This window comes from Dendrobates tinctorius, unplaced genomic scaffold, assembly GCF_039654945.1.
Source record: "Dendrobates tinctorius isolate UK_male_01 unplaced genomic scaffold, ASM3965494v1 ptg000011l, whole genome shotgun sequence".
Classification (NCBI taxonomy): domain Eukaryota; kingdom Metazoa; phylum Chordata; class Amphibia; order Anura; family Dendrobatidae; genus Dendrobates; species Dendrobates tinctorius.
The window spans coordinates 46822075-46841714 of NW_027361679.1; the positions used below are offsets into that span (position 1 = coordinate 46822075).

At 44.8% G+C, this 19640-nt stretch overlaps 25 non-coding genes across 25 annotated transcripts; all 25 read right to left on the minus strand.

The window, feature by feature from the left end:
- Positions 1–912: 912 nt before the first annotated feature.
- TRNAA-CGC (transfer RNA alanine (anticodon CGC)) lies at positions 913–984 on the minus strand. The gene has a single exon. It is a non-coding gene; the product is annotated as a tRNA-Ala (tRNA).
- Positions 985–1115: 131 nt separating this feature from the next.
- Positions 1116–1187, minus strand: TRNAA-UGC (transfer RNA alanine (anticodon UGC)). The gene has a single exon. It is a non-coding gene; the product is annotated as a tRNA-Ala (tRNA).
- A 1105-nt stretch (positions 1188–2292) lies between these two features.
- On the minus strand, positions 2293–2364 carry TRNAA-UGC (transfer RNA alanine (anticodon UGC)). Its single transcript has one exon. It is a non-coding gene; the product is annotated as a tRNA-Ala (tRNA).
- Positions 2365–3491: 1127 nt separating this feature from the next.
- TRNAA-UGC (transfer RNA alanine (anticodon UGC)) lies at positions 3492–3563 on the minus strand. Its single transcript has one exon. It is a non-coding gene; the product is annotated as a tRNA-Ala (tRNA).
- Positions 3564–4484: 921 nt separating this feature from the next.
- Positions 4485–4556, minus strand: TRNAA-CGC (transfer RNA alanine (anticodon CGC)). The gene has a single exon. It is a non-coding gene; the product is annotated as a tRNA-Ala (tRNA).
- A 131-nt stretch (positions 4557–4687) lies between these two features.
- On the minus strand, positions 4688–4759 carry TRNAA-UGC (transfer RNA alanine (anticodon UGC)). The gene has a single exon. It is a non-coding gene; the product is annotated as a tRNA-Ala (tRNA).
- Positions 4760–5682: 923 nt separating this feature from the next.
- Positions 5683–5754, minus strand: TRNAA-UGC (transfer RNA alanine (anticodon UGC)). Its single transcript has one exon. It is a non-coding gene; the product is annotated as a tRNA-Ala (tRNA).
- A 131-nt stretch (positions 5755–5885) lies between these two features.
- On the minus strand, positions 5886–5957 carry TRNAA-UGC (transfer RNA alanine (anticodon UGC)). Its single transcript has one exon. It is a non-coding gene; the product is annotated as a tRNA-Ala (tRNA).
- A 923-nt stretch (positions 5958–6880) lies between these two features.
- Positions 6881–6952, minus strand: TRNAA-CGC (transfer RNA alanine (anticodon CGC)). Its single transcript has one exon. It is a non-coding gene; the product is annotated as a tRNA-Ala (tRNA).
- Positions 6953–7083: 131 nt separating this feature from the next.
- On the minus strand, positions 7084–7155 carry TRNAA-UGC (transfer RNA alanine (anticodon UGC)). Its single transcript has one exon. It is a non-coding gene; the product is annotated as a tRNA-Ala (tRNA).
- Positions 7156–8078: 923 nt separating this feature from the next.
- Positions 8079–8150, minus strand: TRNAA-CGC (transfer RNA alanine (anticodon CGC)). Its single transcript has one exon. It is a non-coding gene; the product is annotated as a tRNA-Ala (tRNA).
- Positions 8151–9276: 1126 nt separating this feature from the next.
- On the minus strand, positions 9277–9348 carry TRNAA-CGC (transfer RNA alanine (anticodon CGC)). Its single transcript has one exon. It is a non-coding gene; the product is annotated as a tRNA-Ala (tRNA).
- A 131-nt stretch (positions 9349–9479) lies between these two features.
- Positions 9480–9551, minus strand: TRNAA-UGC (transfer RNA alanine (anticodon UGC)). The gene has a single exon. It is a non-coding gene; the product is annotated as a tRNA-Ala (tRNA).
- Positions 9552–10475: 924 nt separating this feature from the next.
- On the minus strand, positions 10476–10547 carry TRNAA-CGC (transfer RNA alanine (anticodon CGC)). The gene has a single exon. It is a non-coding gene; the product is annotated as a tRNA-Ala (tRNA).
- Positions 10548–10678: 131 nt separating this feature from the next.
- Positions 10679–10750, minus strand: TRNAA-UGC (transfer RNA alanine (anticodon UGC)). The gene has a single exon. It is a non-coding gene; the product is annotated as a tRNA-Ala (tRNA).
- An 894-nt stretch (positions 10751–11644) lies between these two features.
- On the minus strand, positions 11645–11716 carry TRNAA-CGC (transfer RNA alanine (anticodon CGC)). Its single transcript has one exon. It is a non-coding gene; the product is annotated as a tRNA-Ala (tRNA).
- Positions 11717–12841: 1125 nt separating this feature from the next.
- On the minus strand, positions 12842–12913 carry TRNAA-CGC (transfer RNA alanine (anticodon CGC)). Its single transcript has one exon. It is a non-coding gene; the product is annotated as a tRNA-Ala (tRNA).
- Positions 12914–13044: 131 nt separating this feature from the next.
- TRNAA-UGC (transfer RNA alanine (anticodon UGC)) lies at positions 13045–13116 on the minus strand. Its single transcript has one exon. It is a non-coding gene; the product is annotated as a tRNA-Ala (tRNA).
- A 923-nt stretch (positions 13117–14039) lies between these two features.
- TRNAA-CGC (transfer RNA alanine (anticodon CGC)) lies at positions 14040–14111 on the minus strand. The gene has a single exon. It is a non-coding gene; the product is annotated as a tRNA-Ala (tRNA).
- A 131-nt stretch (positions 14112–14242) lies between these two features.
- Positions 14243–14314, minus strand: TRNAA-UGC (transfer RNA alanine (anticodon UGC)). Its single transcript has one exon. It is a non-coding gene; the product is annotated as a tRNA-Ala (tRNA).
- Positions 14315–15420: 1106 nt separating this feature from the next.
- TRNAA-UGC (transfer RNA alanine (anticodon UGC)) lies at positions 15421–15492 on the minus strand. The gene has a single exon. It is a non-coding gene; the product is annotated as a tRNA-Ala (tRNA).
- A 924-nt stretch (positions 15493–16416) lies between these two features.
- Positions 16417–16488, minus strand: TRNAA-CGC (transfer RNA alanine (anticodon CGC)). The gene has a single exon. It is a non-coding gene; the product is annotated as a tRNA-Ala (tRNA).
- Positions 16489–16619: 131 nt separating this feature from the next.
- Positions 16620–16691, minus strand: TRNAA-UGC (transfer RNA alanine (anticodon UGC)). The gene has a single exon. It is a non-coding gene; the product is annotated as a tRNA-Ala (tRNA).
- A 1106-nt stretch (positions 16692–17797) lies between these two features.
- On the minus strand, positions 17798–17869 carry TRNAA-UGC (transfer RNA alanine (anticodon UGC)). Its single transcript has one exon. It is a non-coding gene; the product is annotated as a tRNA-Ala (tRNA).
- Positions 17870–18792: 923 nt separating this feature from the next.
- On the minus strand, positions 18793–18864 carry TRNAA-CGC (transfer RNA alanine (anticodon CGC)). The gene has a single exon. It is a non-coding gene; the product is annotated as a tRNA-Ala (tRNA).
- Between the last annotated feature and the right edge of the window lie 776 nt (positions 18865–19640).

Sequence of the window (19640 nt, forward strand, 5' to 3'; positions counted from 1 at the left end):
GTGTGAAAATGCAAGTTTTTTTTTTCAAACCAAGAATAACTTGCCATTTTGGAGTCGAGAGTAGTAACTGTACTTTCAAGTAACTTTTCAGAATACGCTGCAGTGTGTGTACATGGGAAATCAGACTATTTCTGACCCTTATATGTCTTGTATTCTGCATTTTCACCGGTTCTACCCTCTGCAAACTCTAGCTCTACATTGTCAATTGACTCCAGGCTTTTGGGAGGAGACTAGCAACTCTGGGCTCTACCATATACAGTGCAGCACACAGAGAAGGTTTCCTGGCCTTCATTAGTCAACACACAGACAAACGCAGCAGAAGTGTGGAGTATATGACAGAGCAATAGTAATCAGTGTAGATGGTGAATCCAGCTCTAGGTTAAAGTAAAAGACGCGTGATTAAGCTCAGCACAATCCTTCTGATTGTCCCTCTGCCAGTTTTCTCACCTTCCCGCCTCCTATATCATTAGCATAAAGTCTAAAAAGCTGTGCAACCCAATGTCAAGGTGTGTTGGTGGGAGGTTTAGGTTTGATCCCAATGAAGTTGAGCTGTCTTTTTTCAGAGTGGATGGTGAATACAGGAGGCAGGGGTAGAGCAAACCTTGGCTGGTAAGTGGTGAAAAAAGCAAATATCTTTGAGACTATATAATCGAAAGTCTCCTATATTTGCGTGTACTATTGATTTTGGCCAAGTTTGTTGAATGTCCAGTTCCCATTCAAGTCATTTTACTGAGTGGGAAAAAGTGTTGCCCGTACCTTAGGCAGTGTTAAGACCTTGCATTCGAGAAAGCCTTGTCCTGCCAAGTGACATGGCAAAGCAAACAGTTTAAGCGGCAGAGATTCCTTGCGAGTCTTGACACTTAGCTTGAGTGGTGTGCTAGCCAAAGATGTCTAGCCATATTTGAAAAAGGGTGGAGATGCTGGGGATTGAACCCAGGACCTCATACATGCGAAGCATGCGCTCTACCACTGAGCTACATCCCCAAAAGTGTATGGGAAGCCTGGAGCACTCACACGTATTTACTTCACACAGCGGCTGCAGGAAGCGAACAAGGGTGAGAAAAAGTGACCACCAAATGGAAGTGCGTTCCTTGCACATACATGCAGGCTGGCCATGGAGATGCCGGGGATTGAACCCAGGGCTTCACACATGCAAAGCGTGCGCTCTACCACTGAGCTACATCCCCAGTTACGAACTGTGTGAAAATGCAAGTTTTTTTTTCAAACCTAGAATAACTTGCCATTTTGGAGTCGAGAGTAGTAACTGTACTTTCAAGTAACTTTTCAGAATACGCTGCAGTGTGTGTACATGGGAAATCAGACTATTTCTGACCCTTATATGTCTTGTATTCTGCATTTTCACCGGTTCTCCCCTCTGCAATCTCTAGCTCTACCTTGTCAATTGACTCCAGGCTTTTGGGAGGAGACTAGCAACTCTGGGCTCTACCATATACAGTGCAGCACACAGAGAAGGTTTCCTGGCCTTCATTAGTCAACACACAGACAAACGCAGCAGAAGTGTGGAGTATATGACAGAGCAATAGTAATCAGTGTAGATGGTGAATCCAGCTCTAGGTTAAAGTAAAAGACGCGTGATTTAGCTCAGCACAATTCTTCTGATTGTCCCTCTGCCAGTTTTCTCACCTTCCCGCCTCCTATATCATTAGCATAAAGTCTAAAAAGCTGTGCCACCCAATGTCAAGGTGTGTTGGTGGGAGGTTTAGGTTTGATCCCAATGAAGTTGAGCTGTCTTTTTTCAGAGTGGATGGTGAATACAGGAGGCAGGGGTAGAGCAAACCTTGGCTGGTAAGTGGTGAAAAAAGTAAATATCTTTGAGAATATATAATCAAAAGTCTCCTATATTTGCGTGTACTATTGATTTTGGCCAAGTTTGTTGAATGTCCAGTTCCCATTCAAGTCATTTTACTGAGTGGGAAAAAGTGTTGCCCGTGGCTTAGGCAGTGTTAAGACCTAGCAATCGAGAAAGCCTTGTCCTGCCAAGTGACATGTCAAAGAAAACAGTTTAAGCGGCAGAGATTCCTTGCGAGTCTTGACACTTAGCTTGAGTGGTGCGCTAGCCAAAGATGTCTAGCCATATTTGAAAAAGGTTGGAGATGGTGGGGATTGAACTCAGGACCTCATACATGTGAGCTACATCCCCAAAAGTGTACCGGAAGCCTGGAGCACTCACACGTATTTACTTCACACAGCGGCTGCAGGAAGCGAACAAGGGTGAGAAAAAGTGACCACCAAAAACAAGTGCATTCCTTGCACATACAAGCAGGCTGACCATGGAGATGCCGGGGATTGAACCAGGGGCCTCACACATGCAAAGCGTGCGCTCTACCACTAAGCTACATCCCCAGTTATGAACTGTGTGAAAATGCAAGTTTTTTTTTTTCAAACCTAGAATAACTTGCCATTTTGGAGTCGAGAGTAGTAACTGTACTTTCAAGTAAGTTTTCAGAATACGTTGCAGTGTGTGTACATGGGAAATCAGACTATTTCTGACCCTTATATGTCTTGTATTCTGCATTTTCACCGGTTCTCCCCTCTGCAAACTCTAGCTCTACATTGTCAATTGACTCCAGGCTTTTGGGAGGAGACTAGCAACTCTGGGCTCTACCATATACAGCGCAGAACACAGAGAAGGTTTCCTGGCCTTCATTAATCAGCACACAGACAAACGCAGCAGAAGTGTGGAGTATATGACAGAGCAATAGTAATCAGTGTAGATGGTGAATCCAGCTCTTGGTTAAAGTAAAAGACGCGTGATTAAGCTCAGCACAATCCTTCTGATTGTCCCTCTGCCAGTTTTCTCACCTTCCCGCCTCCTATATCATTAGCATAAAGTCTAAAAAGCTGTGCCACCCAATGTCAAGGTGTGTTGGTGGGAGGTTTAAGTTTCATCCCAATGAAGTTGAGCTGTCTTTCTTCAGAGTGGATGGTGAATACAGGAGGAAGGGGTAGAGCAAACCTTGGCTGGTAAGTGGTGAAAAAAGCAAATATCTTTGAGACTATATAATCGAAAGTCTCCTTTATTTGCGTGTACTATTGATTTTGGACAAGTTTGTTGAATGTCCAGTTCCCATTCAAGTCATTTTACTGAGTGGGAAAAAGTGTTGCCCGTGGCTTAGGGAGTGTTAAGACCTTGCAATCGAGAAACCCTTGTCCTGCCAAGTGACATGGCAAAGCAAACAGTTTAAGCGGCAGAGATTCCTTGCGAGTCTTGACACTTAGCTTGAGTGGTGCGCTAGCCAAAGATGTCTAGCCATATTTGAAAAAGGTTGGAAATGCTGGGTATTGAACCGAGGACCTCATACATGCGAAGCATGCGATCTACCACTGAGCTACATCCCCAAAAGTGTACCGGAATCTTGGAGCACTCACACGTATTTACTTCACACAACGGATGCAAGAAGCGAACAAGGGTGAGAAAAAGTGACTACCAAAAGGAAGTGCGTTCCTTGCACATACATGCAGGATGGCCATGGAGATGCCGGGGATTGAATCCGGGGCCTCACACATGCAAAGCGTGCGCTCTACCACTGAGCTACATCCCCAGTTACGAACTGTGTGAAAATGCAAGTTTTTTTTTCAAACCTAGAATAACTTGCCATTTTGGAGTCGAGAGTAGTAACTGTACTTTCAAGTAACTTTTCAGAATACGCTGCAGTGTGTGTACATGGGTAATCAGACTATTTCTGACCCTTATATGTCTTGTATTCTGCATTTTCACCGGTTCTCCCCTCTGCAAACTCTAGCTCTACATTGTCAATTGACTCCAGGCTTTTGGGAGGAGACTAGCAACTCTGGGCTCTACCATATACAGCGCAGCACACAGAGAAGGTTTCCTGGCCTTCATTAGTCAACACACAGACAAACACAGCAGAAGTGTGGAGTATATGACAGAGCAATAGTAATCAGTGTAGATGGTGAATCCAGCTCTAGGTTAAAATAAAAGACGCGTGATTAAGCTCAGCACAATCCTTCTGATTGTCCCTCTGCCAGTTTTCTCACCTTCCCGCCTCCTATATCATTAGCATAAAGTCTAAAAATCTGCGCCACCCAATGTCAAGGTGTGTTGGTGGGAGGTTTAAGTTTGATCCCAATGAAGTTGAGCTGTTTTTTTCAGCGTGGATGGTGAATACAGGAGGCAGGGGTAGAGCAAACCTTGGCTGGTAAGTGGTGAAAAAAGCAAATATCTTTGATACTATATAATCGAATGTCTCCTTTATTTGCATGTACTATTGATTTTGGCCAAGTTTGTTGAATGTCCATTTCCCATTCAAGTCATTTTACAGAGTGGGAAAAAGTGTTGCCCGTGGCTTAGGCAGTGTTAAGACCTTGCAATCGAGAAAGCCTTGTCCTGCCAAGTGACATGGCAAAGCAAACAGTTTAAGCGGCAGACATTCCTTGCGAGTCTTGACACTTAACTTGAGTGGTGCGTTAGCCAAAGATGTCTAGCCATATTTGAAAAAGGTTGGAGATGGTGGGGATTGAACCCAGCACCTCATACATGCGAAGCATGCGCTCTACCACTGAGCTACATCCCCAAAAGTGTAGCGGAAGCCTGGAGCACTCACACGTATTTACTTCACACAGCGGCTGCAGGAAGCGAACAAGGGTGAGAAAAAGTGACCATCAAAAGGAAGTGCGTTCCTTGCACATACATGCAGGCTGGCCATGGAGATGCCGGGGATTGAACCCGGGGCTTCACACATGCAAAGCGTGCGCTCTACCACTGAGCTACATCCCCAGTTACGAACTGTGTGAAAATGCAAGTTTTTTTTTTCAAACCTAGAATAACTTGCCATTTTGGAGTCGAGAGTAGTAACTGTACTTTCAAGTAACTTTTCAGAATACGCTGCAGTGTGTGTACATGGGAAATCAGACTATTTCTGACCCTTATATGTCTTGTATTCTGCATTTTCACCGGTTCTCCCCTCTGCAATCTCTAGCTCTACCTTGTCAATTGACTCCAGGCTTTTGGGAGGAGACTAGCAACTCTGGGCTCTACCATATACAGTGCAGCACACAGAGAAGGTTTCCTGGCCTTCATTAGTCAACACACAGACAAACGCAGCAGAAGTGTGGAGTATATGACAGAGCAATAGTAATCAGTGTAGATGGTGAATCCAGCTCTAGGTTAAAGTAAAAGACGCGTGATTTAGCTCAGCACAATTCTTCTGATTGTCCCTCTGCCAGTTTTCTCACCTTCCCGCCTCCTATATCATTAGCATAAAGTCTAAAAAGCTGTGCCACCCAATGTCAAGGTGTGTTGGTGGGAGGTTTAGGTTTGGTCCCAATGAAGTTGAGCTGTCTTTTTTCAGAGTGGATGGTGAATACAGGAGGCAGGGGTAGAGCAAACCTTGGCTGGTAAGTGGTGAAAAAAGTAAATATCTTTGAGAATATATAATCAAAAGTCTCCTATATTTGCGTGTACTATTGATTTTGGCCAAGTTTGTTGAATGTCCAGTTCCCATTCAAGTCATTTTACTGAGTGGGAAAAAGTGTTGCCCGTGGCTTAGGCAGTGTTAAGACCTAGCAATCGAGAAAGCCTTGTCCTGCCAAGTGACATGTCAAAGAAAACAGGTTAAGCGGCAGAGATTCCTTGCGAGTCTTGACACTTAGCTTGAGTGGTGCGCTAGCCAAAGATGTCTAGCCATATTTGAAAAAGGTTGTAGATGCTGGGTATTGAACCCAGGACGTCATACATGCAAAGCATGCGCTCTACCACTGAGCTACATCCCCAAAAGTGTACCAGAACCCTGGAGCACTCACACGTATTTACTTCACACAGCGGCTGCAGGAAGCGAACCAGGGTGAGAAAAAGTGACCACCAAAAGGAAGTGCGTTCCTTGCACATACATGCAGGCTGACCATGCAGATGCCGGGGATTGAACCCGGGTCCTCACACATGCAAAGAGTGCACTCTATCACTGAGCTACATCCCCAGTTTCTAACTGTGTGAAAATGCAAGTTTTTTTTTTCAAACCTAGAATAACTTGCCATTTTGGAGTCAAGAGCAGTAACTGTACTTTCAAGTAAATTTTCAGAATATGCTGCAGTGTGTGTACATGGGAAATCAGACTATTTCTGACCCTTATATGTCTTGTATTCTGCATTTTCACCGGTTCTCCCCTCTGCAAACTCTAGCTCTACATTGTCAATTGACTCCAGGCTTTTGGGAGGAGACTAGCAACTCTGGGCTCTACCATATACAGCGCAGCACACAGAGAAGGTTTCCTGGCCTTCATTAGTCAACACACAGACAAACACAGCAGAAGTGTGGAGTATATGACAGACCAATAGTAATCAGTGTAGATGGTGAATCCAGCTCTAGGTTAAAGTAAAAGACGCGTGATTAAACTCAGCACAATCCTTCTGATTGTCCCTCTGCCAGTTTTCTCACCTTCCTACCTCCTATATCATTAGCATAAAGTCTAAAAAGCTGTGCAACCCAATGTCAAGGTGTGTTGGTGGGAGGTTTAGGTTTGGTCCCAATGAAGTTGAGCTGTCTTTTTTCAGAGTGGATGGTGAATACAGGAGGCAGGGGTAGAGCAAACCTTGGCTGTTAAGTGGTGAAAAAAGCAAATATCTTTGAGACTATATAATCGAAAGTCTCCTATATTTGCGTGTACTATTGATTTTGGCCAAGTTTGTTGAATGTCCAGTTCCCATTCAAGTCATTTTACAGAGTGGGAAAAAGTGTTGCCCGTGGCTTAGGCAGTGTTAAGACCTTGCAATCGAGAAAGCCTTGTCCTGCCAAGTGACATGGCAAAGCAAACAGTTTAAGCGGCAGAGATTCCTTGCGAGTCTTGACACTTAGCTTGAGTGGTGTGCTAGCCAAAGATGTCTAGCCATATTTGAAAAAGGTTGGAGATGCTGGGGATTGAACCCAGGTCCTCATACATGCGAAGCATGCGCTCTACCACTGAGCTACATCCCCAAAAGTGTACCAGAAGCCTGGAGCACTCACACGTATTTACTTCACACAGCGGCTGCAGGAAGCAAACCAGGGTGAGAAAAAGTGACCACCAAAAGGAAGTGCGTTCCTTGCACATACATGCAGGCTGGCCATGGAGATGCCAGGGATTGAACCCAGGGCCTCAAACATGCAAAGCTTGCGCTCTACCACTGAGCTACATCCCCAGTTACGAACTGTGTGAAAATGCAAGTTTTTTTTTTCAAACCTAGAATAACTTGCCATTTTGGAGTCGAGAGTAGTAACTGTACTTTCAAGTAACTTTTCAGAATACGCTGCAGTGTGTGTACATGGGTAATCAGACTATTTCTGACCCTTATATGTCTTGTATTCTGCATTTTCACCGGTTCTCCCCTCTGCAAACTCTAGCTCTACATTGTCAATTGACTCCAGGCTTTTGGGAGGAGACTAGCAACTCTGGGCTCTACCATATACAGCGCAGCACACAGAGAAGGTTTCCTGGCCTTCATTAGTCAACACACAGACAAACGCAGCAGAAGTGTGGAGTATATGACAGAGCAATAGTAATCAGTGTAGATGGTGAATCCAGCTCTAGGTTAAAGTAAAAGACGCGTGATTAAGCTCAGCACAATTCTTCTGATTGTCCCTCTGCCAGTTTTCTCACCTTCCCGCCTCCTATATCATTAGCATAAAGTCTAAAAAGCTGTGCAACCCAATGTCAAGGTGTGTTGGTGGGAGGTTTAGGTTTGATCCCAATGAAGTTAAGCTGTCTTTTTTCAGAGTGGATGGTGAATACAGGAGGCAGGGGTAGAGCAAACCTTGGCTGGTAAGTGGTGAAAAAAGTAATTATCTTTGAGAATATATAATCAAAAGTCTCCTATATTTGCGTGTACTATTGATTTTGGCCAAGTTTGTTGAATGTCCAGTTCCCATTCAAGTCATTTTACTGAGTGGGAAAAAGTGTTGCCCGTGGCTTAGGCAGTGTTAAGACCTAGCAATCGAGAAAGCCTTGTCCTGCCAAGTGACATGGCAAAGAAAACAGTTTAAGCGGCAGAGATTCCTTGCGAGTCTTGACACTTAGCTTGAGTGGTGCGCTAGCCAAAGATGTCTAGCCATATTTGAAAAAGGTTGGAGATGCTGGGTATTGAACCCAGGACCTCATACATGCGAAGCATGCGCTCTACCACTGAGCTACATCCCCAAAAGTGTACCGGAAGCCTGGAGCACTCACACGTATTTACTTCACACAGCGGCTGCAGGAAGCTAACCAGGGTGAGAAAAAGTGACCACCAAAAGGAAGTGCGTTCCTTGCACATACATGCAGGCTGGCCATGGAGATGCCAGGGATTGAACCCGGGGCCTCACACATGCATAGCGTGCGCTCTACCACTGAGGTACATCCCCAGTTACAAACTGTGTGAAAATGCAAGTTTTTTTTTTCAAACCCAGAATAACTTGCCATTTTGGAGTCGAGAGTAGTAACTGTACTTTCAAGTAACTTTTCAGAATACGCTGCAGTGTGTGTACATGGGAAATCAGACTATTTCTCACCCTTATATGTCTTGTATTCTGCATTTTCACCGGTTCTCCCCTCTGCAAACTCTAGCTCTACATTGTCAATTGACTCCAGGCTTTTGGGAGGAGACTAGCAACTCTGGGCTCTACCATATACAGCGCAGCACACAGAGAAGGTTTCCTGGCCTTCATTAGTCAACACACAGACAAATGAAGCAGAAGTGTGGAGTATATGACAGAGCAATAGTAATCAGTGTAGATGGTGAATCCAGCTCTAGGTTAAAGTAAAAGATGCGTGATTAAGCTCAGCACAATCCTTCTGATTGTCCCTCTGCCAGTTTTCTCACCTTCCCGCCTCCTATATCATTAGCATAAAGTCTAAAAAGCTGTGCAACCCAATGTCAAGGTGTGTTGGTGGGAGGTTTAGGTTTGATCCCAATGAAGTTGAGCTGTCTTTTTTCAGAGTGGATGGTGAATACAGGAGGCAGGGGCAGAGCAAACCTTGGCTGGTAAGTGGTGAAAAAAGCAAATATCTTTGAGACTATATAATCGAAAGTCTCCTTTATTTGCGTGTACTATTGATTTTGGCCAAGTTTGTTGAATGTCCAGTTCCCATTCAAGTCATTTTACTGAGTGGGAAAAAGTGTTGCCCGTGGCTTAGGCAGTGTTAAGACCTTGCAATCGAGAAAGCCTTGTCCTGCCAAGTGACATGGCAAAGCAAACAGTTTAAGCGGCAGAGATTCCTTGCGAGTCTTGACACTTAGCTTGAGTGGTGCGCTAGCCAAAGACGTCTAGCCATATTTGAAAAAGGTTGGAGATGCTGGGGATTGAACCCAGGAACTCAAACATGCGAAGCATGCGCTCTACCACTGAGCTACATCCCCAAAAATGTACCGGAAGCCTAGAGCACTCACACGTATTTACTTCACACAGCGGCTGCAGGAAGCGAACAAGGGTGAGAAAAAGTGACCACCAAAAGGAAGTGCATTCCTTGCACATACATGCAGGCTGGCTATGGAGATGCCGGGGATTGAACCCTGGGCCTCACACATGCAAAGCGTGCACTCTACCACTGAGCTACATCCCCAGCTACCAACTGTGTGAAAATGCAAGTTTTTTTTTTTCAAACCTAGAATAATTTGCCATTTTGGAGTCGAGAGTAGCAACTGTACTTTCAAGTAACTTTTCAGAATACGCTGCAGTGTATGTACATGGGAAATCAGACTATTTCTGACCCTTATATGTCTTGTATTCTGCATTTTCACCTGTTCTCCCCTCTGCAAACTCTAGCTCTACATTGCCAATTGACTCCAGGCTTTTGGGAGGAGACTAGCAACTCTGGGCTCTACCATATACAGCGCAGCACACAGAGAAGGTTTCCTGGCCTTCATTAGTCAACACACAGACAAACGCAGCAGAAGTGTGGAGTATATGACAGAGCAATAGTAATCAGTGTAGATGGTGAATCCAGCTCTAGGTTAAAGTAAAAGACGCGTGATTAAGCTCAGCACAATCCTTCTGATTGTCCCTCTGCCAGTTTTGTCACCTTCCCGCCTCCTATATCATTAGCATAAAGTCTAAAAAGCTGCGCCACCCAATGTCAAGGTGTGTTGGTGGGAGGTTTAAGTTTGATCCCAATGAAGTTGAGCTGTCTTTTTTCAGCGTGGATGGTGAATACAGGAGGCAGGGGTAGAGCAAATCTTGGCTGGTAAGTGGTGAAAAAAGCAAATATCTTTGAGACTATATAATCGAATGTCTCCTTTATTTGCATGTACTATTGATTTTGGCCAAGTTTGTTGAATGTCCAGTTCCCATTCAAGTCATTTTACTGAGTGGGAAAAAGTCTTGCCCGTGGCTTAGGCAGTGTTAAGACCTTGCAATCGAGAAAGCCTTGTCCTGCCAAGAGACATGGCAAAGCAAACAGTTTAAGCGGCAGAGATTCCTTGCGAGTCTTGACACTTAGCTTGAGTGGTGTGCTAGCCAAAGATGTCTAGCCATATTTGAAAAAGGTTGGAGATGCTGGGGATTGAACCCAGCACCTCATACATGCGAAGCATGCGCTCTACCACTGAGCTACATCCCCAAAAGTGTACGGGAAGCCTGGAGCACTCACACGTATTTACTTCACACAGCGGCTGCAGGAAGCGAACAAGGGTGAGAAAAAGTGACCACCAAATGGAAGTGCGTTCCTTGCACATACATGCAGGCTGGCCATGGAGATGCCGGGGATTGAACCCGGGGCCTCACACATGCAAAGCGTGCGCTCTAGCACTGAGCTACATCCCCAGTTACGAACTGTGTGAAAATGCAAGTTTTTTTTTTCAAACCAAGAATAACTTGCCATTTTGGAGTCGAGAGTAGTAACTGTACTTTCAAGTAACTTTTCAGAATACGCTGCAGTGTGTGTACATGGGAAATCAGACTATTTCTGACCCTTATATGTCTTGTATTCTGCATTTTCACCGGTTCTACCCTCTGCAAACTCTAGCTCTACATTGTCAATTGACTCCAGGCTTTTGGGAGGAGACTAGCAACTCTGGGCTCTACCATATACAGCGCAGCACAGAGAGAAGGTTTCCTGGCCTTCATTAGTCAACACACAGACAAACGCAGCAGAAGTGTGGAGTATATGACAGAGCAATAGTAATCAGTGTAGATGGTGAATCCAGCTCTAGGTTAAAGTAAAAGACGCGTGATTAAGCTCAGCACAATCCTTCTGATTGTCCCTCTGCCAGTTTTCTCACCTTCCCGCCTCCTATATCATTAGCATAAAGTCTAAAAAGCTGTGCAACCCAATGTCAAGGTGTGTTGGTGGGAGGTTTAGGTTTGATCCCAATGAAGTTGAGCTGTCTTTTTTCAGAGTGGATGGTGAATACAGGAGGCAGGGGTAGAGCAAACCTTGGCTGGTAAGTGGTGAAAAAAGCAAATATCTTTGAGACTATATAATCGAAAGTCTCCTATATTTGCGTGTACTATTGATTTTGGCCAAGTTTGTTGAATGTCCAGTTCCCATTCAAGTCATTTTCAAGTCAGTGTTAAGATCTTGCATTCGAGAAAGCCTTGTCCTGCCAAGTGACATGGCAAAGCAAACAGTTTAAGCGGCAGAGATTCCTTGCGAGTCTTGACACTTAGCTTGAGTGGTGTGCTAGCCAAAGATGTCTAGCCATATTTGAAAAAGGGTGGAGATGCTGGGGATTGAACCCAGGACCTCATACATGCGAAGCATGCGCTCTACCACTGAGCTACATCCCCAAAAGTGTACGGGAAGCCTGGAGCACTCACACGTATTTACTTCACACAGCGGCTGCAGGAAGCGAACAAGGGTGAGAAAAAGTGACCACCAAATGGAAGTGCGTTCCTTGCACATACATGCAGGCTGGCCATGGAGATGCCGGGGATTGAACCCGGGGCCTCACACATGCAAAGCGTGCGCTCTACCACTGAGCTACATCCCAAGTTACGAACTGTGTGAAAATGCAAGTTTTTTTTTCAAACCAAGAATAACTTGCCATTTTGGAGTCGAGAGTAGTAACTGTACTTTCAAGTAACTTTTCAGAATACGCTGCAGTGTGTGTACATGGGAAATCAGACTATTTCTGACCCTTATATGTCTTGTATTCTGCATTTTCACCGGTTCTACCCTCTGCAAACTCTAGCTCTACATTGTCAATTGACTCCAGGCTTTTGGGAGGAGACTAGCAACTCTGGGCTCTACCATATACAGCGCAGCACAGAGAGAAGGCTTCCCGGCCTTCATTAGTCAACACACAGACAAACGCAGCAGAAGTGTGGAGTATATGACAGAGCAATAGTAATCAGTGTAGATGGTGAATCCAGCTCTAGGTTAAAGTAAAAGACGCGTGATTAAGCTCAGCACAATCCTTCTGATTGTCCCTCTGCCAGTTTTCTCACCTTCCCGCCTCCTATATCATTAGCATAAAGTCTAAAAAGCTGTGCAACCCAATGTCAAGGTGTGTTGGTGGGAGGTTTAGGTTTGATCCCAATGAAGTTGAGCTGTCTTTTTTCAGAGTGGATGGTGAATACAGGAGGCAGGGGTAGAGCAAACCTTGGCTGGTAAGTGGTGAAAAAAGCAAATATCTTTGAGACTATATAATCGAAAGTCTCCTATATTTGCGCGTACTATTGATTTTGGCCAAGTTTGTTGAATGTCCAGTTCCCATTCAAGTCATTTTAATGAGTGGGAAAAAGTGTTGCCCGTGGCTTTGGCAGTGTTAAGACCTTGCAATCGAGAAAGCCTTGTCCTGCCAAGTGACATGGCAAAGCAAACAGTTTAAGCGGCAGAGATTCCTTGCGAGTCTTGACACTTAGCTTGAGTGGTGTGCTAGCCAAAGATGTCTAGCCATATTTGAAAAAGGTTGGAGATGCTGGGGATTGAACCCAGGACCTCATACATGCGAAGCATGCGCTCTACCACTGAGCTACATCCCCAAAAGTGTACGGGAAGCCTGGAGCACTCACACGTATTTACTTCACACAGCGGCTGCAGGAAGCGAACAAGGGTGAGAAAAAGTGACCACGAAATGGAAGTGCGTTCCTTGCACATACATGCAGGCTGGCCATGGAGATGCCGGGGATTGAACCCGGGGCCTCACACATGCAAAGCGTGCGCTCTTCCACTGAGCTACATCCCCAGTTACGAACTGTGTGAAAATGCAAGTTTTTTTTTTCAAACCAAGAATAACTTGCCATTTTGGAGTCGAGAGTAGTAACTGTACTTTCAAGTAACTTTTCAGAATACGCTGCAGTGTGTGTACATGGGAAATCAGACTATTTCTGACCCTTATATGTCTTGTATTCTGCATTTTCACCGGTTCTACCCTCTGCAAACTCTAGCTCTACATTGTCAATTGACTCCAGGCTTTTGGGAGGAGACTAGCAACTCTGGGCTCTACCATATACAGCGCAGCACAGAGAGAAGGTTTCCCGGCCTTCATTAGTCAACACACAGACAAACGCAGCAGAAGTGTGGAGTATATGACAGAGCAATAGTAATCAGTGTAGATGGTGAATCCAGCTCTAGGTTAAAGTAAAAGACGCGTGATTAAGCTCAGCACAATCCTTCTGATTGTCCCTCTGCCAGTTTTCTCACCTTCCCGCCTCCTATATCATTAGCATAAAGTCTAAAAAGCTGTACAACCCAATGTCAAGGTGTGTTGGTGGGAGGTTTAGGTTTGATCCCAATGAAGTTGAGCTGTCTTTTTTCAGAGTGGATGGTGAATACAGGAGGCAGGGGTAGAGCAAACCTTGGCTGGTAAATGGTGAAAAAAGCAAATATCTTTGAGACTATATAATCGAAAGTCTCCTATATTTGCGTGTACTATTGATTTTGGCCAAGTTTGTTGAATGTCCAGTTCCCATTCAAGTCATTTTACTGAGTGGGAAAAAGTGTTGCCCGTAGCTTAGGCAGTGTTAAGACCTTGCATTCGAGAAAGCCTTGTCCTGCCAAGTGACATGGCAAAGCAAACAGTTTAAGCGGCAGAGATTCCTTGCGAGTCTTGACACTTAGCTTGAGTGGTGTGCTAGCCAAAGATGTCTAGCCATATTTGAAAAAGGGTGGAGATGCTGGGGATTGAACCCAGGACCTCATACATGCGAAGCATGCGCTCTACCACTGAGCTACATCCCCAAAAGTGTACGGGAAGCCTGGAGCACTCACACGTATTTACTTCACACAGCGGCTGCAGGAAGCGAACAAGGGTGAGAAAAAGTGACCACCAAATGGAAGTGCGTTCCTTGCACATACATGCAGGCTGGCCATGGAGATGCCGGGGATTGAACCCAGGGCTTCACACATGCAAAGCGTGCGCTCTACCACTGAGCTACATCCCCAGTTACGAACTGTGTGAAAATGCAAGTTTTTTTTTTCAAACCTAGAATAACTTGCCATTTTGGAGTCGAGAGTAGTAACTGTACTTTCAAGTAACTTTTCAGAATACGCTGCAGTGTGTGTACATGGGAAATCAGACTATTTCTGACCCTTATATGTCTTGTATTCTACATTTTCACCGGTTCTCCCCTCTGCAATCTCTAGCTCTACCTTGTCAATTGACTCCAGGCTTTTGGGAGGAGACTAGCAACTCTGGGCTCTACCATATACAGTGCAGCACACAGAGAAGGTTTCCTGGCCTTCATTAGTCAACACACAGACAAACGCAGCAGAAGTGTGGAGTATATGACAGAGCAATAGTAATCAGTGTAGATGGTGAATCCAGCTCTAGGTTAAAGTAAAAGACGCGTGATTTAGCTCAGCACAATTCTTCTGATTGTCCCTCTGCCAGTTTTCTCACCTTCCCGCCTCCTATATCATTAGCATAAAGTCTAAAAAGCTGTGCCACCCAATGTCAAGGTGTGTTGGTGGGAGGTTTAGGTTTGATCCCAATGAAGTTGAGCTGTCTTTTTTCAGAGTGGATGGTGAATACAGGAGGCAGGGGTAGAGCAAACCTTGGCTGGTAAGTGGTGAAAAAAGTAAATATCTTTGAGAATATATAATCAAAAGTCTCCTATATTTGCGTGTACTATTGATTTTGGCCAAGTTTGTTGAATGTCCAGTTCCCATTCAAGTCATTTTACTGAGTGGGAAAAAGTGTTGCCCGTGGCTTAGGCAGTGTTAAGACCTAGCAATCGAGAAAGCCTTGTCCTGCCAAGTGACATGTCAAAGAAAACAGTTTAAGCGGCAGAGATTCCTTGCGAGTCTTGACACTTAGCTTGAGTGGTGCGCTAGCCAAAGATGTCTAGCCATATTTGAAAAAGGTTGGAGATGGTGGGGATTGAACTCAGGACCTCATACATGTGAGCTACATCCCCAAAAGTGTACCGGAAGCCTGGAGCACTCACACGTATTTACTTCACACAGCGGCTGCAGGAAGCGAACAAGGGTGAGAAAAAGTGACCACCAAAAACAAGTGCATTCCTTGCACATACAAGCAGGCTGACCATGGAGATGCCGGGAATTGAACCAGGGGCCTCACACATGCAAAGCGTGCGCTCTACCACTAAGCTACATCCCCAGTTATGAACTGTGTGAAAATGCAAGTTTTTTTTTTTCAAACCTAGAATAACTTGCCATTTTGGAGTCGAGAGTAGTAACTGTACTTTCAAGTAACTTTTCAGAATACGTTGCAGTGTGTGTACATGGGAAATCAGACTATTTCTGACCCTTATATGTCTTGTATTCTGCATTTTCACCGGTTCTCCCCTCTGCAAACTCTAGCTCTACATTGTCAATTGACTCCAGGCTTTTGGGAGGAGACTAGCAACTCTGGGCTCTACCATATACAGCGCAGCACACAGAGAAGGTTTCCTGGCCTTCATTAGTCAGCACACAGACAAACGCAGCAGAAGTGTGGAGTATATGACAGAGCAATAGTAATCAGTGTAGATGGTGAATCCAGCTCTTGGTTAAAGTAAAAGACGCGTGATTAAGCTCAGCACAATCCTTCTGATTGTCCCTCTGCCAGTTTTCTCACCTTCCCGCCTCCTATATCATTAGCATAAAGTCTAAAAAGCTGTGCCACCCAATGTCAAGGTGTGTTGGTGGGAGGTTTAAGTTTGATCCCAATGAAGTTGAGCTGTCTTTCTTCAGAGTGGATGGTGAATACAGGAGGAAGGGGTAGAGCAAACCTTGGCTGGTAAGTGGTGAAAAAAGCAAATATCTTTGAGACTATATAATCGAAAGTCTCCTTTATTTGCGTGTACTATTGATTTTGGACAAGTTTGTTGAATGTCCAGTTCCCATTCAAGTCATTTTACTGAGTGGGAAAAAGTGTTGCCCGTGGCTTAGGCAGTGTTAAGACCTTGCAATCGAGAAACCCTTGTCCTGCCAAGTGACATGGCAAAGCAAACAGTTTAAGCGGCAGAGATTCCTTGCGAGTCTTGACACTTAGCTTGAGTGGTGCGCTAGCCAAAGATGTCTAGCCATATTTGAAAAAGGTTGGAGATGCTGGGTATTGAACCCAGGACCTCATACATGCGAAGCATGCACTCTACCACTGAGCTACATCCCCAAAAGTGTACCAGAATCTTGGAGCACTCACACGTATTTACTTCACACAACGGATGCAAGAAGCGAACAAGGGTGAGAAAAAGTGACTACCAAAAGGAAGTGCGTTCCTTGCACATACATGCAGGATGGCCATGGAGATGCCGGGGATTGAACCCGGGGCCTCACACATGCAAAGCGTGCGCTCTACCACTGAGCTACATCCCCAGTTACTAACTGTGTGAAAATGCAAGTTTTTTTTTTCAAACCTAGAATAACTTGCCATTTTGGAGTCGAGAGTAGTAACTGTACTTTCAAGTAACTTTTCAGAATACGCTGCAGTGTGTGTACATGGGTAATCAGACTATTTCTGACCCTTATATGTCTTGTATTCTGCATTTTCACCGGTTCTCCCCTCTGCAAACTCTAGCTCTATATTGTCAATTGACTCCAGGCTTTTGGGAGGAGACTAGCAACTCTGGGCTCTACCATATACAGCGCAGCACACAGAGAAGGTTTCCTGACCTTCATTAGTCAACACACAGACAAACGCAGCAGAAGTGTGGAGTATATGACAGAGCAATAGTAATCAGTGTAGATGGTGAATCCAGCTCTAGGTTAAAGTAAAAGACATGTGATTAAGCATAGCACAATCCTTCTGATTGTCCCTCTGCCAGTTTTCTCACCTTCCCGCCTCCTATATCATTAGCATAAAGTCTAAAAAGCTGTGCAACCCAATGTCAAGGTGTGTTGGTGGGAGGTTTAGGTTTGATCCCAATGAAGTTGAGCTGTCTTTTTTCAGAGTGGATGGTGAATACAGGAGGCAGGGGTAGAGCAAACCTTGGCTGGTAAGTGGTGAAAAAAGCAAATATCTTTGAGACTATATAATCGAAAGTCTTCTATATTTGCGTGTACTATTGATTTTGGCCAAGTTTGTTGAATATCCAGTTCCCATTCAAGTCATGTTACTGAGTGGGAAAAAGTGTTGCCCGTGGCTTAGGCAGTGTTAAGACCTTGCAATCGAGAAAGCCTTGTCCTGCCAAGTGACATGGCAAAGCAAACAGTTTACGCGGCAGAGATTCCTTGCGAGTCTTGACACTTAGCTTGAGTGGTGCGCTAGCCAAAGATGTCTAGCCATATTAGAAAAAGGTTGGAGATGCTGGGGATTGAACTCAGGACCTCATACATGTGAGCTACATCCCCAAAAGTGTACCGGAAGCCTGGAGCACTCACACGTATTTCCTTCACACAGCGGCTGCAGTAAGCGAACAAGGGTGAGAAAAAGTGACCACCAAAAGGAAGTGCGTTCCTTGCACATACATGCAGGCTGGCTATGGAGATGCTGGGGATTGAACCCCGGGCCTCACACATGCAAAGCATGCGCTCTACCACTGAGCTACATCCCCAGTTACAAACTGTGTGAAAATGCAAGTTTTTTTTTTCAAACCTAGAAAAACTTGCCATTTTGGAGTCGAGAGTAGTAACTGTACTTTCAAGTAACTTTTCAGAATACGCTGCAGTGTGTGTACATGGGAAATCAGACTATTTCTGACCCTTATATGTCTTGTATTCTGCATTTTCACCGGTTCTCCCCTCTGCAAACTCTAGCTCTACATTGTCAATTGACTCCAGGCTTTTGGGAGGAGACTAGCAACTCTGGGCTCTACCATATACAGCGCAGCACTCAGAGAAGGTTTCCTGGCCTTCATTAGTCAACACACAGACAAACGCAGCAGAATTGTGGAGTATATGACAGAGCAATAGTAATCAGTGTAGATGGTGAATCCAGCTCTAGGTTAAAGTAAAAGACGCGTGATTAAGCTAAGCACAATCCTTCTGATTGTCCCTCTGCCAGTTTTCTCACCTTCCTGCCTCCTATATCATTAGCATAAAGTCTAAAAAGCTGTGCAACCCATTGTCAAGGTGTGTTGGTGGGAGGTTTAGGTTTGATCCCAATGAAGTTGAGCTGTCTTTTTTCAGAGTGGATGGTGAATACAGGAGACAGGGGTAGAGCAAACCTTGGCTGGTAAGTGGTGAAAAAAGCAAATATCTTTGAGACTATATAATCGAAAGTCTTCTATATTTGCGTGTACTATTGATTTTCGCCAAGTTTGTTGAATGTCCAGTTACCATTCAAGTCATTTTACTGAGTGGGAAAAAGTGTTGCCCGTGGCTTAGGCAGTGTTAAGACCTTGCAATCGAGAAAGCCTTGTCCTGCCAAGGGACATGTCAAAGCAAACAGTTTAAGCGGCAGAGATTCCTTGCGAGTCTTGACACTTAGCTTGAGTGGTGCGCTAGCCAAAAATGTCTGGCCATATTTGAAAAAGGTTGGAGACGCTGGGGATTGAACCCAGGACCTCATACATGCGAAGCATGTGCTCTACCACTGAGCTACATCCCCAAAAGTGTACCGGAATCCTGGAGCACTCACACGTATTTACTTCACACAGCGGCTGCAGGAAGCGAACAAGGGTGAGAAAAAGTGACCACCAAAAGGAAGTGCGAACCTTTCACATACATGCAGGCTGGCCATGGAGATGCCAGGGATTGAACCCAGGGCTTCACACATGCAAAGCGTGGGCTCTACCACTGAGATACATCCCCAGTTACGAACCGTATGAAAATGCAAGTTTTTTTTTTTCAAACCTAGAATAATTTGCCATTTTGGAGTCGAGAGTAGTAACTGTACTTTCAAGTAACTTTTCAGAATACGCTGCAGTGTGTGTACATGGGAAATCAGACTATTTCTGACCCTTATATGTCTTGTATTCTGCATTTTCACCGGTTCTCCCCTCTGCAAACTCTAGCTCTACATTGTCAATTGACTCCAGGCTTTTGGGAGGAGACTAGCAACTCTGGGCTCTACCATATACAGCGCAGCACACAGAGAAGGTTTCCTGGCCTTCATTAGTCAACACACAGACAAACGCAGCAGAAGTGTGGAGTATATGACAGAGCAATAGTAATCAGTGTAGATGGTGAATCCAGATCTAGGTTAAAGTAAAAGACGCGTGATTAAGCTCAGCACAATCCATCTGATTGTCCCTCTGCCAGTTTTCTTACCTTCCTGCCTCCTATATCATTAGCATAAAGTCTAAAAAGCTGTGCAACCCAATGTCAAGGTGTGTTGGTGGGAGGTTTAGGTTTGATCCCAATGAAGTTGAGCTGTCTTTTTTC